This window comes from Trachypithecus francoisi, unplaced genomic scaffold, assembly GCF_009764315.1.
Source record: "Trachypithecus francoisi isolate TF-2019V2 unplaced genomic scaffold, Tfra_2.0 Lachesis_group15, whole genome shotgun sequence".
Lineage (NCBI taxonomy): Eukaryota > Metazoa > Chordata > Mammalia > Primates > Cercopithecidae > Trachypithecus > Trachypithecus francoisi.
In genome coordinates, this window is record NW_022681460.1 from 84872210 (window position 1) to 84885776 (window position 13567).

A 13567-nucleotide genomic window follows, 5' to 3' on the forward strand; every position below is an offset into this window, starting at 1 on the left:
CCAGTCTCTACTCCTCTGCTCTGCAAGACTGAAGTTCTCTCTTTGAGGTCTTGCTACATGCACCACGTAGCAAATGCCTTCAGGCAGGAAATAAGTACATTCACTGAGCTCACCTCCTTTGTTTCCCTTCTCTCAGACGTCACAGTTCTGGCTGCCCATTGTCCAGTGCCTGTTTCCAATGATACAAGTTTTACCCAGCTTTCTAGTCATTTATGGTAAAATGGTAAATGTGCTACCAGGTACTTTTTTATGGATGGAAGTAGGAGTCTCCAGTCACAAGTTATGATTTAATGATATTAAAACCAAGATAAAGACAATCTATACATTTACCAAATACATTTTCTGTTTTCCTAGACTTCACTTTCCATGCTAGATACAAAATGTTAGAGCTTAGTTCTGGGGTAAAAATTGTCTTAATCTTATGGTGAGTCATAATCAAGAGGAGCACTTCTTCGTTCTCGGATATTGTCTTAAAAATGTGAAATCTGGAATTGCTGAAGCCGGCTTGTAACTAATCTACGGAAGAGGTACATATGCCAAGGATGGCCACATGGAAACATATAAAGTATCTATGTTCTTGATGATTACATAGAGCCAGTGAATTAACCAGTTATGAAATATCCTAACTTCAGACTTCTTATTATATGAGATAACAAATTCCTTACAATTAGAGGTAGTGGAGTCAGGATTGTCTGTTACTTACACCCAAAGGCATTGTAACAGATAAATTCCTTCTTATGAGTAAGGTAGTAGACGACTCTGAAAGCCCTTAACTGAAATGAGGGGGAAAGGACAATTTTGAGGATTTGGAGAGAAAGTGAGCAATTCACTTTGGACGTGTTGAGTTTGAGTTACTTACAGATCACTGATATGGTTTGGCTCTATGTTCCCCCACAAATCTCATTTAGAATTGTAATCCCCAGATGTCGAGGGAGGCCACTGGTGGGAGGTGATTGGATCATGCAGGCAGTTTTCCCCATGCTGTTCTCATGATAGTGAGTGTGTTCTCCTGAGATCTGGTGGTTTAAAAATGGCTATTTCCCGTGTGTGTGTGTGTCTCTCTCTCTCCTGCCACTTTGTGAAGAAGGTGCTTGTTTCTCCTTCCCCTTTTACCATGACTGTAAGCTTCCTGAGGCTTCCCCAGCCATGGGAAACTGTGAGTCAGTTAAGCCTCTTTTATTTATAAATTAGCCATTCTCAGAGAGTATCTTTATATCAATGTGAAAACAGACAAATACAATCATTGAGTGGGATGTCAATAGGCAACCTGGATATGTGTATAGCCAGAAGATGAAAATGTTCTGTAGATTTTGGGATCATCAGTGTATGGTTTTTGAAGCTATGGTTATAGAGACTATTACTCAGCAGATTAAGCAAGGATGAAGATGTTCATCAAATGTGGTCTCAGGGAGAATGTATTCACCTCATTGTAGAGGGTAACCTAATTTTATCTTGCTATTTCCTTTCAGACATCTGCAAAAGATTGGGATAGGATCTGTGATGAATCTGGAGGCCTGGCCTAGTAAAGGGGTCAGGAGCACACACTGATGACAACGGAAAAACCATGCTGGGCCCCGTGGAAACAGAGATGGTCCCTAAAATTCAATGCAGCCAGGTCACGTATGCAACAGTGTTGTCTACTTCTTTTTTTTAAGGAAATATATAAAAGAATCCAAAATGAAACCATAAAGATTGCAGTGCTTGATAATCAGGAAAAATTGTATAAATAGAAACCTATGTAGTTTATCAATATAACTTATAGTTCTTAAAGAGAGCTTGATAAGTTTATGCAATAAATCAAAACTGCAACAGTTTGTTCTCCTAGGAATTTACCCCCTAGTTAGTAGATTATAAAACTGTCTAATATTAAAGAAGCACCATCCAAAATTGCAATAATAAGAACATTGATTTGGTGATTCCTTAATGATCTTTCTTCATAGAATCATGAATGTCTTCAAAACAGCCAGAGACAGAACACCTTTATGTCACATTACAAAATTTTTAAAGAAGTAAAGTTTTAGTTTGCATTCAAATAGGTTTAAAGAAAGATTATTTTCCTAAACTAAATTGGGTGGAACGATCTCCTTTGACAGTCAAGCACAAACTAAACTGTTAAAATAAGCTTTGACATATGTTAGCAACTATATATGGACTCAACCAATCATGTTAAAGGCTAGAGTAATTTGATATTTATTAATTACCTTAAAACACCATGAAAAGTAGCATTACTTGGATATATAAAGTAAATATACTTGGATATATAAATGTGGGCACCATTTTTCTTTAGAAGTGAAGATTATGTGTAAGGTTACAAGGATTTGAGAGAATGAACATAAAATATTTGCTCCAGGGCCTGACACCTACTAATACTGAAGAAATGGGAGCCATCACTGTTGTGACATCATCATTCCAGCTAGGCCAGTCCCACTGCATCATTGTAGCATTATTAGAAACACTGTAAAATTTTATTTCTGTTTTCACCTAAGACTGGTACAGTGTAATAATTTGTCTATAAAGACAAATCATATCAGTGGTCTATTTAAGTTTAGGAAGTGGTAGATAAATTTTATCAAACAAAACGTCCCTCCCTCAAAAGTCCCAGTATTAAGAATGAGTCAGGAAATGTTGAGGCTAAAGACTGAAGTAGCTCTCTTTTAAGATGTTACAGTAATGATTGTGAAGGTGTTCCCACCTTCTCAGTCTCACCTCTGCCATGCCATCTTGGCCATCCCTTCCTTCTCTGGAGGTATTGGGAATCCCAGAAAGAGCCAGAGGAAGCTATCTCTATTTGTCAGTTCATTAACCAATCCAATCTAGCTCTCTCTTTCCAAAGAGTATTAAATAGCTTACCATCCCTTTGGACTAATTATTATTCCTTCTTTCAGACCTTTTGTACAATTAACTCTAAAGCTCTCTCCTTATCCTTTCCCTGTTTAATTGCAGTTCTAAGCTAGATATTCTTCTGCTAATAGCTTGGAAATTCTATAATGGCTTTAGGATATGCCTTAGTTAGGGTTGCAGGGATCATGTTATTACTACTCTACCTTATTTTAATGTCCAGGTTTAATTTTTCCTTGAGGGTCTTTCACAAGTTTTGATAAAGGTTCAGTAATGCTTAGTGTTTTACCAATCACATTTATTGAACGAATGTTGACCATGCTAATCTCAGTCTCCTGGAGGCTCTAATCTTTCTGAACATCTGTTAAATTTGGTGTTCTACCATGTTGAGTTCTAGGCTCTCTCAGCTATTGTCTGTCTGGATGATCTTGTCTTTCCACATGTTTCCATTATGATCTATATGCTGATTACTTCCAATAGATTTCCAGTCCAGTCCTGTATCGAGAGCACAAAGTACATATCTCCAATTATCTAACTGTTCTTGAACATCCCACAGACATCTTGTCCCTGAATCCAAGAGCCTAATCCTCTCCATTTCTCCTATTTGTAATGGAATCATTTAATTAGCCCATCAGTAGTCCAAACCACAGAGAAAAATGTCACCTGTACTTCTCCTCAGACATCCAATCAATACAGTTTTTTTTTTTTTTTAATTTTACTGCTTAAGTCTTTCTACTTCTCTATAATACCACTGTCTTTTTTCCTGTTTTGGGTCACTACCATCTCTTACTTAGAATTCTTAAAGAGCCTCATAACTGGCCTCATTGTCCCTAATCTTGTCTTTCTTCTATCTCTACATTCAAATCAGGATGATCTTTCCAAACAAAAATCTGTGATATATAATAACAGAAAGTGGAGTAGAAAAATATGGGATTAATGCCACCTATGGAGCAGTTATACTAAGGAGTTTATTAGAGTTTTAAAAATAGATTTGGTCATTTAGAGGTCCAGGAAAAAAATAGCTGACATTTGCTGAGGGTTTTTCTCATGACTGTCTGTAAAGCTGACAAAGATGATGATGATGATGATGATCGTGATGATGATGATGATATGAGGATGAAATAAAAAGATGACTTATATATTTTTAACTCATACAAGCAGACCAGTGTGGAAGTAAATAAATTGAAAGCAGTGGGTTTAAGCTAAAGGAAACCAATCTATCTTTAGGGCTGGCCCCAGCAGGGATACAGAAGTCAGAACAAATGTGTGTCCAAACCCAGGCAGCTTTCAGACAGATGTCAATACTGCAGGACTCCTGACCTCCTAGGTGACTAGAACAGCAGAGCAGTACACAGGAGCAAATGGGGACAACATTCTTGTCCTGGGTGTCTGATCAATTTGGAGAAGGACTATATGCAATACCAGTGAGTATTGAAAAGACAGGTGGAGGCATCAGGGTCATAGCAAAGCAGGCTGACATTCAAGGTAGGACCACACCAAGAGTATAGGTGGGCACGTAGAGAATAGAGCTACAGTCAAAATACTCATGCAAAGCTGGGGGTGAATCCTGAGCAAATAACTCTCTTCAGACACACTGAATGCAGGCTGACTGGAGAAAAGATGGACCTTGTCTAATGGTGTCTGCAGCTGGATAGAAATGGATGGAATAGAGACTGATGAAGAAACAAATAAATCAACTCTTAAGTTCAGCAAATACTCCTGGAACGCCTACAGCATGAAAGACACTTTGGTGACTTTACGGGCATCACAATTAGTCAAAGTCAGGAGAAAATGCCTAATTCTCCCATAATGTTGGTACCACTGCCTTCTGTAAAGAAAGGCATGAATAATGCCACCATTTCCAGGCACAGAGACCACAGTTATATAAACAAGCTTCCATCCTTTCAGGGAAGTCAAAGGATGTGCCAGAGCTCTCACTTCTGTTTACATGGGGAGAAGACTTCATCTCCCATGCAGGGAAAACTATTTTGATTTTGCCAATGCCCCTGGAAGGTGAGAAAGTGAAAGCTATGTATGAATTAATACAAGACAGCTTTCTTTCCAATGTTACAGGACCAAGAATGGAGTGAGGAAAAAGAGAAAAGAGAAATGGAGCAACTTTGCAAGAGGGTAAGATTTCAGAGCACCAAGACAAAGTATACTCTCTAAAGTCAGTGATACTACGTAGAGTTCTATGTCATTAGATTAGGTCTGCCTGGAGTAAATTTTTAAATGTGCCATTTGTAAGTTACCTAAATGAGTAAAGATGGTCTTTTTATTTTTACTCTATTTATATTGCATACACAAATTTTCTTAGAGAAAATTTCAGAAATGATACCTTCTTTCAAACTGATGGCCAATATGCTATCACCAGTTCAAGTTTCTGTATTTAGACACTAATTAGAATGTTTTCAGGGCATCTGCAGTAAACCTAAGAAAATAATTAAAGTTTATTGATGATCAGGCCAATTTATATTCTATCTGGCTGTCTTGTTTTTAAATTCATGCATATTAAAGGTATGATATGAGTGTGAATTTACTGAAGCACAAATCAAAACCTGGGATTTGTGTTGTAATTGTATGCATTAATAGACTCGTCAAAACTTGCAATGACTTTTTGCTAAGCATATTAAGTGTCCTAAGTAGTTGATACATCTACTTTCAAGCTTCTGCAGATATTCTCAGCTTATGAGTAATTGTGTTTCCCATGCAAGTTAGAAAAAATTAAGATTGCTTGCTTCAGAATAATGATAACCTATTACAATCACCCAGAAAACCAAGATATCAGAAACCCAATGAGATCATTTATTCCGTCATCTATTATGCACCCACACCACCATAGCAATGTCCTCATTTAGCTCTTGGTTTTCTCAGAGGGCTTATTCTTCAGAAGTACTTGTCTTTTGTTTTGCCATGGACTACTTTGTTTTTGGCTTTGATAGTCCTCCCCTCTTATTTTCTGTGGAGACCCAGGTTCCAGTGCTCATCTGGGCATCCGACAATAAGTAGGGTATTACATTTTAGAATCCAAAGAGATAAAATTCTTTCTGTTTTGCAAAATGATGAAGAACAAAGAAACAAATTTCCAGACCATTTAAAAAATATAGACTTTCAGAGATATGAGGTTCCCCTAAATAAAGCCTTCTCATTGTTATTCATATTCATTTTTGAAACACAGAGTAGAATGTCTCAAAAAGTTTTCCAAGAATGTTATCTTTTACACTCAACTCAAGAGTTCACTGCCAATTCCAGAGCTCACAAAGTTTATTTTACAAAAATAAGCTCTGCATGAATGAGACATATGAATCAAAGCAATTATGTATTAATTAGCCATGTTGCCCACATGTGTGTTTCTTTCCTTCCTTGCTTTAACTCACTTGTATGCATCAAAAAGAATGAAATTTGAAAAGAAAACATAGGGTTTCCAATTGGTGGACTATTATGATACAAATGGTTCACTGACAGTAGCCTTTGTTTACTTTCTGTTTGTGTTCTCATTCTTCCCCACAAATCTTTGACATTAGCAAAACTTTCTTCTACAAATTATTCTTAATGAAAACCTTCACACTCTTATGCTTTATCAGATTATGTCAGTTCATCTCCTGGAGCTCTGAAGGCTGTTGTATTTACTGGCAAATATCCTTTGTAACTCGCCTACTCTTTCCCTCTCACCAGCTGCATCACCTGAGGCAGGAGGACATGAGAAAATTGTGTACTAGTCACATTCCACGGTGACATATCTTCATCTGTCAGCTCTCGGCTTCAGCGTCTTGGGAAATTCTGACATGAGGAAATATTTCAAAGAAGTGGTATTGCCCCCAGAATGGAGCCTAGTTCTACTTGTTTTCAAGGTATTAAAATGTTTCTCATCTGTTCTGTAATCATATCATTTTTAAGCACCCTCCATATTTTATCTAGGCTTCCAGCTAAACTCTGGGAATACAAATATGAATACCATGAATAGAACAGAGTCCTTGATCTCAAGATGTGCAAATTCTCGTAAACAGAGACACAAGGAAGATAATTCAATATACGTTGCTGATATTATGTATTCAGTCACACAAATGTGTTGAGAGCCTCCTTTGCCAGGCATTGAGTTAATCATGACCATAGAAGGGAACTCAGAGGAGAGGTCCTTCGTCCCAATGGAGATGGACAAGAAAAGTTCATGGTCAAAAGCACAATAATGTGAAATGTCATGGACAATGCAGGGATCCATAAACTATTTGCTATTTTTAAAACATAAAATGCTAGGATTAGAAAAATGACAGATAAATTTGAAGTTCTATGAAGGAGAAAGAACTGGGCTGGAAAGGATCCAAAAGCACTCAGCTTCCTAAGGCCTCTTTGACCAGAAGGAATGTGTTAGATTGGTGTAAAAGTAATTGCAGGTTATGCCATTAAAAGTAATAGTAAAAACTGCAATTACTTTTACACTAACCTAATAGAACAGCTGAAGATATTCTCTTAGAGAAGTATTATAAACTTATTAGGTTAATTTATAACTACTGTCTAGAATTTGATTAAGGGATTCCCATCATGAACCAAACAGATAAAGGAGGCTAAATTTATGAGACAGAAATAAACAGGGAGGTTAGCTTGACTGAAGAGTGGAATTTTTCACAGACATACAACACACACACACAAACTCTAGCATAGCAATTTATTTGTATTAGCTAAAAAGTATTCACTTAATATTCAGTGTGTCTAAAGCCACTATCCAAGTCATGATTACCCTGAAAGGAAGTGAAAACAGTCGAACTGTCTTCAATTTTACTCTTGCTCACTCACTTTCCATATATTCTTCCTATTCTCTGTGACTTCTGAGACTAGATACCTTTATTATTGGTTGCAGAAAAGACAGGGAAGTATTATCACTATATTGCTCACTTTTTCCTAATCCTTTTCTTGCTGTCCTACAAGGAGCTGGAGAAAAACCTATTCTCTGATGTGAATTACATACAAACTATTCACATTTGACCACATCCGCTGGGCAAAACTCACTTACCAATCCCAAGGAATGTACAAATGCAGGTTCCAAAACACAGGCTGACTGATCATTCTGGCCATCTCAATTGGGAACTAATTAAATGTTTTCACTGGAAGTCTCTTCTCACTGCAGCAGAACGAGTCATTCTGAAGCAAACATTTCAGTGAAACACTTCTTTGGGAGAATCCAGTTCAGCTACAAGGAACAACCACTTCTAGCTGGTGGCACAATCTATTCCTACTTGATTTACCCCTCAATGTATACATGTAAGTTAAATAACACTTATGCAAATGTAACCACAGAGAAAAGATGACATTATATCTCATTGATGTCAAAGTGATCGACAACAGATTGTTATTACCTATGCAGGATTTTGATCCAGTCCACTAAGGCTGATGAAAGATTATATAAATAATTTGCATAAAGAGCTTTTAGAACAGCACTTACACATGTTGGGTATCATTTGAATGCAGTAAAGGGTGGGAAGCTAAGTCAGTCATTTCATTTTCATTAGTAATTAGATGTTGTTTGAAGCATTTCTCCTGCTTGGCAATCTCCTAAAGAAATATACTGTTTGAGGCAGTGGAGCTCTAATTCTCTCCAAATGAGGAGCCTGTGCTTGGACTTACAGCCCAAGCTTCTTGTGAGGGGCAGCTGGACTTAGACTGGCCTATGTGGATCTAAGAAGGGAGGCTAACAAGAAATCCTGAAGGCCAGAAAGGGAAGTAGCTACGTGTGTCCAAGTGAGAAGTCTCGGCTTGGACTCAGCCCAAGCTTCTTTAGAAAGTTAGGAGCCTTTAGCACCACAAAGTCCCACATGTTATTAATTATTCAGGACCATCATTCAATCATTTTGGATGCAAAAATTAGTAGCACTTTGGGAGGCCAAGGCAGGCGGATCACTTGAGGTCAGGAGTTCAAGAGCAGCCTGACCAGCATAGTGAAACCCTGTCTCTACTAAAATTAAAAAAATAAAAATAAAAATTAGCTGGACCTGGTGGCAGGCACCTGTAATCCCAGCTGCTCAGGAGGCTGAGGTATGAGGAGAATTGCTTGAGCCCAGCAGGAGGAGGTTGCAGTGAGCTGACAGCACACCACTGGATTCCAGCCTGGGTGACAGAGCAAGATTTAGTCTCAAAATAAATAAAAATAAATAAATAATTACTATCAAATATAAAAACAGCTGCAACAAATACCCAAATAAAACCTCAAGTTGTTCAGAAGCTGGTCTTGGGCAAGAATCGTCTAGATTGGATATTGCCATCAAGGTGAAGTGTCTTAAATATTTACATGAGTCAGAAATTGTGCCACGTGATGGTGCACAGATATGAAAAAGACAAAATAAGACTTACACATAAAAGGATAACTTCGATGTAGTAGGGTAAATTCTGAGATAGAGACAAACACAGAGTGGCATAGAAGCCTCCTAAGGGCAGGGGCTCAATGGAGAAATTCTGAAAAAAGAGTGAGGACTAAACTAAATTATTTGCAATGAGTAGGGGTTAGCCAGTATAAGAAGGAATGCAATGGATATTCCAATAGAGAGAGTAGAATAACCAAAATAACATGTGTATAGTTTTACTGTAAGCAGTTTCATAAAACTATACTGCATATTGGGAAATGACAACTGGTGGGTAATAGGAAGAGAGGATTCCGCAAAAAGTAGTCCTGCAGGCTGGGCGCGGTGGCTCATCTCCGAAATCCCAGCATTTTGGGAGGCTGAGGCAGACGGATCGCCTGAGGTTGGGAGTTCGAGACAAGACTGACCAACAGGGAGAAATCTTGTCTCTACTAAAAACACAAAATTAGCCAGGTGTGGTGGCACATGCCTGATAATAATCCCAGCTACTCCGAAGGCTGAGGCAGGAGAATCGCTTGAACCCGGGAGGCGGAATTGCGGTGAGCCGAGATTGCGTCATTGCACTCCAGCACCGGTAACAAGAACAAAACTCCGTCTCGAAAGCAAAACAAACAAACAAACAAACAAACAAACAAAAGTAATCCTGCAAATCAGAAAAGGTAAAAAAAAGTCCATTTTTAAAAAATGATCAAAAGATTCAAATGGACACATTACAAAAGTGATTATCTAAATATCCAAGAAACATATGACTATTTGATTGCCTCATTAGTAATCATGGAAATGCAAAGAAGCTTTTATGCTATGATAAGAAACCTAGACTTTATCCTCTGGGCCATGGTAAGCCATGGAATGATTTTGACAGACAATCAATTTTTTAAAAGCTAAGAAAATAGAAATAGACCCACAGATTATCCAAATAGTGATACTCGCATTTATATGGAAATATAAAGAGCCAACAATAGCCAGAATATTCTTGAATAAGAGGAATACAATTGGAGGACTTACTTTACCAGATATTACGACATATTTTAAAGCAATAGTAGTAAAAGCAAAGTGTAATGATAGACAAATAGATTGATGAACACACTAGAGGCTGCAGAAATAAACTCACATACATATGAACACTATAGCTTTGATAAAGATGGCACTGTACAGCAGAGGGGAATATACTGTCCCTCAGTAAATGGTACTGGGGCATCTGGATATACATATCGGGGAAAAAAAGAAACTTGACTCCTACCTGACATCACACACACAAATCAATTCAAATCAATGTGAAAGGTAAAACATTAAAGCTTATAGAAGAAAACATAGGAAAATATCTTCATGATTTGGGGACAGGCAAAGATTTCTTAAGTAGGATCCATAAAGCACTAGTCTTTTTTGTTTGTTTGTTTTGTTTTTGTTTTTTTGAGACGGAGTCTCACTTTGTCGCCCAGGCTGGAATGCAGTGGCATGATCTTGGCTCACTGCAAGCTCCGCCTCCCGGGTTCACGCCATTCTCCTGCCTCAGTCTCCCGAGTAGCTGGGACTACAGGCACCTATCACCACGCCTGGCTAATTTTTTTTTTTTTTTTTGTAGTTTTAGTAGAGATGGGGTTTCACCGTGTTAGCCAGGATGGTCTCAATCTCCTGACCTCGTGAAAGCACTAGTCTTAAAGGAAACAGCAGATAAACTGAATTACATGAACATTCAAAACACAGATTATTAAGAGAGCACAAAGGTATACATATCTGCATGTCTGCATCTATAGCAATATCTGGCTATTCCACAAGATCTTATATCTGGAATATATAAAGAACTCTTACAAATCAGAGAAAAGGTCGTGTGTTCACATTTTTAGCTGAATAGGCACATTACAAAAATTAGTATCTAAGAAACATATGAATATTTGATTACCTCATTAGTAACCAGGGAAATGCAAAGGAAAACTGCAGTAAGATAGCATTAGACTGCCCCCATATTATGCAAACTTAAATACGAAATGTAGACAAGGTTATAGAGCCACTAGAATCCTCTCAAACACTGATGGTTGCAACATAAATTGATACAACCACCTTGGGAACTCTGGTAATCACCAAACTGGACACAAATGTACTCTACAACATAACAATTTTTCACTACTAGGTAGATTCTCAACAGAAATGCATATGTATCTGCTGCAAAATAAACCTTTAGAGCGTCATTATTTATAATGGCCCCAGACTGGAAATTTCCCAATTCCCATTCTACCACCTGTTCTAACAATAGAATGACTAAATAAATGATAGTATATTCATATAATGAAATAGCACACAGTAATAATAATGAATATTCTGTAACTACATGCAAAAAAACAGGAATAGTTTTACAAATATGAAGCTGGGCAAAAAAAAAAAGAGTATATTCCACATGATGTCATTTCACAAAATTAAAAGCAGGCAAAACTAATTTATGTTGTATTCAAGATAATATTATCCTTGGGAGTAAGTAGGGACTGGAAGATGGCCAAAAAGGAAGTTTTATGGGTGCTGATAATATTCAACTTTTTACCTGAGTGGTGATTATGCAGGTATATTCAGTTGAGAAAATTAATTAAGTTGTATACACATATATTCTTTTCTGTATATTTTACTTCAACTTAAAGGTTAAAAAACACCTAAAACAGCCAGGTAAGTAAAGTGCATAAGTGAATCATATTGGGTATAAGTAAAGTACTAGACAATGTTTCTTACCATTGTTTGTTCTTAATAGCATCTTAGTCTTTTAACAGACATACTTGCATGTGACACATCCAAAACTGTTTTTTACTTTAAAATATGTACTAACTGTTAGTACAACCAACAGCATTGCTGAATCAAACATAATACTAAGTGGAAGAAGTCAGATGTGGAATTACCATATAATTCCTTGTATATGCAGTTCAAAGGCAGGCAATACTACCTGTGGCATTAAAAGGCAACTTGAGTAGTGTTTGTAATGGGACACAGTAGGGAATTGTAGGATGCTGGTAATGTTCTCTTGATTGGGTGGTGATTACAAGAGTTTTTTTTTTATCTTGTTGGGTCATGTGTGGTGGCTTATACCTATAATCTCAGCACTTTGGAAGGCTAGAGTGGGAGGATTGGTTGAGCCTAGGAGTTCAAGATGAGCCTTGGCAGTACGATAAGACTGTCTCTACCATGAGAGTAAGAGTTCATAAATATTAGGCCTTTATTAGGCTACATATTTATGGTTTATGTACCCTTCTGTATGCCAATAAAAATTACATTAAAACACATTTATGGAATATACCTTGTAAGAGAGTTGGTAAAGGATATATCATCACTTTTTTCTCATCATTTGGAACTGAGAAAAAAGTTGGCAGAAAATAAAGGCAGAGCAACTGACCTGTTTAAAACAATCCTTCTAGGGCTGGGTGCAGTGGCTCACACCTGCAATCCCAGCACTTTGGGAGACCAAGGCAGGAGGATCACTTGAGGCCAGAAATTCAAGACCAGCCTGGCCAACATGGTAAAACCCTATGTCTACTACAATTACAAAAATTCGCCAGGCATGATGGTGCATGCTTGTAATCCCAGAATCCCAGATACTCAGGAGGCTAAGGCACAAAGATAGCTTGAACCTGGGAGGCAGAGGCTGCAGAGAGCTAAGATAGAGCCACTGCACTCCAGCCTGGGCAACAGAGCAAGACCCTGCCTCAAAAAAAAAAGAAAAGAGAAGAATCCTTCCAAGCATGTTGTTGCAGGAAGTCAGGGAACCCAAACAGAGGGACTGGCTGAAGCTGTGGCAGAAGAACATAAATTGTGAAGATTTCATGGACATTTATTAGTTCCCAAAATTAATACTTTTATAATTTCTTATGCCTGTCTTTACTGCAATTTTGAACATAAATTGTGAAGATTTCATGGACATTTATCACTTCCCCAATCAATACTCTTATAATTTCCTATGCCTGTCTTTAGTTTAATCTCTTAATCCTGTCATATTCATAAGCTAAGGGTGTATGTCGCCTCAGGACCTGGTGATAATTGCGTTATCTGCACAGATTGTTTGTAAAGCATGTGTGTTTGAACGATATGAAATCTGGGCACCTTGAAAAGAACGGGATGACAGTGATTTTCATGGAACAAGGGAAATAACTATAAGGTCCAACTGCCTGTGGGGCCGGGCAGAACAGAGTCATATTTCTCTTCTTACAGAAAGTGAATAGGAGAAATATCACTGAATTATTTTCTCAGCAAGGAATAACCCTGGGAAAATAATGCATTTCCAGGGAGAGGTCTCTAAAATGGCCACTCTGGGAGTGTCTGTCTTATGTGATTGAAGGTAAAGGATGAAATAAGCCCTGGTCTCCTGCAGTGCCCTCAGGTTTGCTAGGATTAGGAAATTCCAGCCT

The 13567-nt window shown here is 37.8% G+C and overlaps 1 long non-coding RNA gene across 1 annotated transcript in view; it reads left to right on the forward strand.

Moving 5' to 3' along the window:
* LOC117097522 overlaps positions 1-6711 on the forward strand; it is a 62888-nt gene extending 56177 nt beyond the window's left edge. The window contains exons 2-4 of the long non-coding RNA XR_004442976.1: positions 1470-1615; positions 4912-4968; positions 6514-6711. This is a non-coding gene — a long non-coding RNA (uncharacterized LOC117097522). The remainder of the gene's footprint in view (positions 1-1469; positions 1616-4911; positions 4969-6513) is intronic.
* The last annotated feature ends 6856 nt before the right edge of the window (positions 6712-13567 follow it).